Source organism: Cherax quadricarinatus, chromosome 19 (assembly GCF_038502225.1).
Source record: "Cherax quadricarinatus isolate ZL_2023a chromosome 19, ASM3850222v1, whole genome shotgun sequence".
In the NCBI taxonomy this organism is placed as follows: Eukaryota; Metazoa; Arthropoda; class Malacostraca; order Decapoda; family Parastacidae; genus Cherax; species Cherax quadricarinatus.
Window position 1 is genome coordinate 10753088 of NC_091310.1, and position 5247 is coordinate 10758334.

At 40.7% G+C, this 5247-nt stretch overlaps 1 non-coding gene across 1 annotated transcript; it reads right to left on the reverse strand.

The window, feature by feature from the left end:
- Nucleotides 1–4735: 4735 nt before the first annotated feature.
- Nucleotides 4736–4808, reverse strand: TRNAK-UUU (transfer RNA lysine (anticodon UUU)). Its single transcript has one exon. It is a non-coding gene; the product is annotated as a tRNA-Lys (tRNA).
- Between the last annotated feature and the right edge of the window lie 439 nt (nt 4809–5247).

Consider the following 5247-nt stretch of genomic DNA (forward strand, 5'->3'; position numbering starts at 1 on the left):
CAGCTGAAAGCTGAAAGCTGAGATGTGCCGCCATAAGGATGTCAAGAAGAATCTCTTCAGGTTTAAAGTTGTCGGAAAATGGAATAATATGGAGAGTGAAGTGGTAGAGTCGGGATCCATATATAGCTTTAATAAGAGGTACGACATGACTTTTGAAGCAGGGAGTCGACCTAGTAGCAACCAGCGAAGAGACGCGTCCAAGAGTTATGATTCGACCCCTATAACCACATATAAGTGAGTGAATACATGCTTGTATTAAGCATACCTACAGACGTGCATATTCACACACACATATAAATGGAATACATACACACATGCTCATACACTTGCCTATATAGGCACACATGAACGTATGCTCATTTATACATTCATACCAAAAATATGCATACTCAAATATGCATTTTTATACAAATTCATTTATACTCAAATACATACATTAATAAGCTAAAGAGCTTATTCGTTCACGAATAAATATACAAATTCATACATACATACATTCATATATCCGGTAGGCGGATGGGCTTACGGGATATGCCCGAAATAAATCTAAATATTTATATTATTGTCCTATCTTTCCAGAGTGGTTGATGCGTGGTTGATGCGTGGTTGATGGGTGGTTGAGTGTCAGAAAGTATAGTATAGTATAAAATAAAATAAAGGAGGTGGACTTCTCAACCCCATTACAGTGTGTAGATAATTAACTTCTAAAGAATGGTTAATCAAATCAGTAATTAAACCATACCGGAAGTCTTGGTAAAGTTAACTACTCGGGCTGACACCAAGCTGTTCTCGGCTCTTGCCCGCAGAGTTGAACTGCTCAGTCATTGCCCACCCTAGTCCTGAGGCTGCAAATGTTCTGCACCTGAGCAGACGGGACAAAGCCCTATTCGATGACTGCTCTTCCATGACAGTAAAGGCTAAAAAAAAAAACTACGGTACGGGTGAGGTTTGAACCCAAGGCGAGTGAGTCGTAAAACTCAAGGCCAGTGTGAAAGCCACTCTGCCAGTTACCTGGAGGTTACCTGGAGGTTATTCCGAGGATCAACGCCCCCGCGGCCCGGTCCACGACAAGGCTTCCCGATGGATCAGGGCCTGATCAACTAGGCTGTTACTGCTGGCTGCACGCAGTCCAACGTACGAGCCACAGCCCGGCTGATCCGGCACTGACTTTAGGTATCTGTCCAGCTCTCTCTTGAAGGCAGCCAGGGGTTTATTTGCAATTCCCCTAATGCTTGATGGGAGGCTGTTGAACAGTTTTGGGCCTCGGACACTTATGGTGTTTTCCCTTAGTGTACCAATGGCGCCCCTACTTTTTATTGGGGGCATTTTGCATCGCCTGCCCAGTCTTTTACTTTCGTAGGGAGTGATTTCTGTGTGCAGATTTGGGACCATTCCTTCCAAGATTTTCCAAGTGTAGATTATGATATATCTCTCCCTCCTGCTTTCCAACGAGTACAAGTCAAGTGCTTCCAAGCGTTCCCAGTAGTTTAGGTGCTTGACAGAACTTATACGTGCAGTAAAGGATCTCTGTACACTCTCTAGATCTGCGATTTCACCTGCTTTGAATGGAGATGTTAATGTACAGCAGTATTCCAGCCTAGAGAGAACAAGTGATTTGAAAAGGATCATCATGGGCTTGGCATCTCTCGTTTTGAAAGTTCTCATTATCCATCCAATTATTTTCTTTGCACGTGTGATCGTGGCACTGTTGTGATCCTTGAAAGTGAGATCCTCAGACATTACTACTCCCAGGTCCCTTACATTATTTTTCCGCTCTATTGTATGGCCGGAGTCAGTAGTATACTCTGTTCTAGTTATTATTCCTCCAGTTTTCCATAACGGAGTAGTTGGAATTTGTCCTCATTGAACATCATATTGTTTACCGTTGCCCACTGGAAAACTTTGTTTATATCTTCTTGGAGGTTAACCGCGTCCTCAGCAGATGACAGCCTCATGTAGATCCTAGTATCATCCGCAAAGGATGATACGGTGCTGTGGTGTACATCTCTGTTTATGTCTGATATGAGGATAAGGAATAAGATGGGGGCGAGTACTGTGCCTTTTGGAACAGAGCTCTTCACTATGGCAGCCTCCGATTTAACTCTGTTGACCACTACTCTTTGTGTTCGATTTGTTAGGAAGTTGAAGATCCATCTCCCCACTTTCCCAGTTATTCCTTTAGAACGTATTTTATGGGCTATTACGCCATGATCGCATTTGTCAAATGCTTTTGCAAAGTCTGTGTATATTACATCTGCATTCTGATTTTCTTCCAGTGCATCCAAGGCCATGTCATAGTGATCCAGTAGTTGTGAGAGGCAGGAGCGACGTGCCCTGAACCCATGTTGCCCTGGATTGTGCAGATTTTGGGAATCCAGGTGATTTGCAATCCTGCTTCTTAGCACTTTTTCAAAGATTTTTATGATGTGGGACGTCAGAGCTATTGGTCTATAGTTCTTAGCTAATGCTTTGCTGCCACCTTTATGGAGTGGGGTTATATCCGTTGTTTTAAGTGACTGTGGAATTTCACCCATGTCCAAGCTCCTCCTCCAAAGTGTACTTAGGGCACGCGAGAGGGGTTTCTTGCAGTTCTTAATGAAAACAGAGCTCCACGAGTCTGGGACCGGGGCTGAGTGCATAGGCATGTTGTCAATGGCTTTTTCGAAATCTATCGGAGTTAGGGTAATGTCGGAAATCTGGCATACATTTATGGAGTTTTGAGGCTCATTCATGAAGAAATCATTTGGGTCGTCGATCCTCAGACCGATTAGTGGTTCACTAAACACAGAGTCGTACTGGGATTTCAATATTTCACTCATTTCCTTGTTGTCATCTGTGTAAGTCCCATCCTGTCTGAGTAAGGGCCCGATACTAGATGTGGTATTTGCCTTGTTTTTGGCATATGAAAAGAAATATTTTGAATTTCTTTCAATTTCACTAATAGCTTTAAGCTCCTCCTGCCTTTCCTGGTTCCTGTAAGAGTTATTTAGCTTAAGTTCGATAGTTTCCACTTCCCTTGTTAGCTCCAATAAAATTCATCCAAGTAGGTATCTTCATACTCAATAGAGAGGTTAGCATTGGCCACCACTCTGACCACAAATACAAGTTTTACAGTGATTCAGTAAGAGATGAAATGCTTAGATAGCTCTGAGATGAAGAAAAACTCTGCTGACCTACAGAAAAAAGAGCATTTGCTGAACATGAGATCCGTACTAAATATGAGTTACTGAACATGAATGACAAACTGAACACATTCAATATTTACACTAACATTCTTAACATCTGTAGCACACATCATTAATCTACATATTCACATCATACATGTGTGCATGTTTATCCCATGTCTACTCATACTAAGACTATGTCAACAAGTATACATATCATGTATACGTACGTTTATATGCCGCCAACACATTTAAGACATATTAATTTAAGATTTATAAAAATACGTAAGAACATAAGAACATAAGAAATGAGGAACAATGCATCAGGCCGGTTGGCCCATACTAGGCAGGTCCTTCACAATACATCCCACTAACAAAATATTTGTTGTTAAGTAAGACACATGCAACAGTTAGGTATCTTTATTTCGAAACGTTTCGCCGACACAGTAGGCTTCTTCAGTCGAGTACAGAAAAGTTGATAGAAGCAGAAAAGACTTGAGGACGATGTAATCAGTCCATCACCCTTGAAGTTTCGACGTGGTCAGTCCCTCAGTCTGGAGAAGAGTATTGTTCCATAGTCTGAAACAATAAAACGTGGGATAGATTTAGTGTGCTGTATTGTCTCTCTATAATATTTGTCTGCATATTCTTGGCTTACAAACATGTGCGATTGAAGTTCTCATGTAGTCTTATATATGACAACGTGCGACATTATCCCTACGTGCCATTAATTATGACAACTTGTGACATCATCCAAAATCAATTTAATTTTGTAATTTGTTGTTTCGAATTCAGTTCAGGAACATTCTCTTATTAACTTTTCGTTCCATCAAAACTATTTTCACATCAATTTTATAGCCAGTGTTGTATTTTCTAGCAGGTTTAGAGAGTCGTATTAAAGCTCCCCGGAGCAACATGCTGTTCGCTGCCCGCGGGTTGGTGATCTTTGATCGAAATTAGAGGCAACTCCATAAAAACACTTAGATTGTACCTTTATGGTGAGGGAAAGAAATAAATTCTTGAAAACTTATCTATGACCAAGGTCATAAATCGGTAGATTACCATAACTTATTTGTGCGAGAGATAGTAGAGGAAAGGGAGAATAAACCCGGAGAAAAGTAGGAGTTCATAGCCACAATTAGAAAACATTTTGCTAATATCCCTCACAAAAAACTCTTCAATCTGCTACCCGGAGTTAACAGAAAAGGTGAAAGATCAAAGGAAGGAGATCTCAAGGGGAAACCAGTTGTGATGTATGTGAAGGCAACCCATCCGCTGTCAAAAACAATTTATGTGATTTTATCAGCAACGAAAGTTAATCTAATGCCAGTTTGCGAGAGGGTAAAGGCTTCCTGTACTGGTCATAGGTACACGTTGACAGGAGAGTTCTATTAAGGTTTGATGGGAAGTGTTGGAGCAGAAAAGAAAGACAGAAATGTTCAAGGTAATGAGGGATTGCAGTTGTTGAAACTATTCAAAAAATACTAACGACTAATGATTAATTATCTTTGCGATTCTTCCATAAATTTGTTTTCGTCGAAGACACTGCTCACAATAACTGGAAAACAGATCGCCCGAACAGGGACTTGAACCCTGGACCCTTAGGTTAAAAGCCTAATGCTCTACCAACTGAGCTATCCAGGCTTGAGTTTCTCGGTGGTCAACAAACGCAAGTGAGTGACGTGGGAGGGACCGGAGGAGGAAGTGCATTTTAATAAAAATATTCTGCTTCCGTGTTCTACAAAATTATTACATTGTGGGGTCAAAAAGCAGTTATGTTTTCCTGTAATTTTCCACCACACATGAAGAGTTTCGTTTATCACGTAATGATTTCTTTACCTTGACCAGACAGAGTTCAGTAAGGTTACGATTAACGCTTAACGATACATCCATCGTTTAACTGACATCATCCAGCTCATTACCTGATCTACGACATCACTCCTAAGGATAATTAAATGAGGCGAAGTATAGATTGGTTTTCTTCTCACTGCATAACTTATATATAGTCAGGTAGCAGTTTTATGATAATCTATAACATTACTCTTCACTGTGCTTCACATTTCTGTTTTTTTTTTTTTCCTGA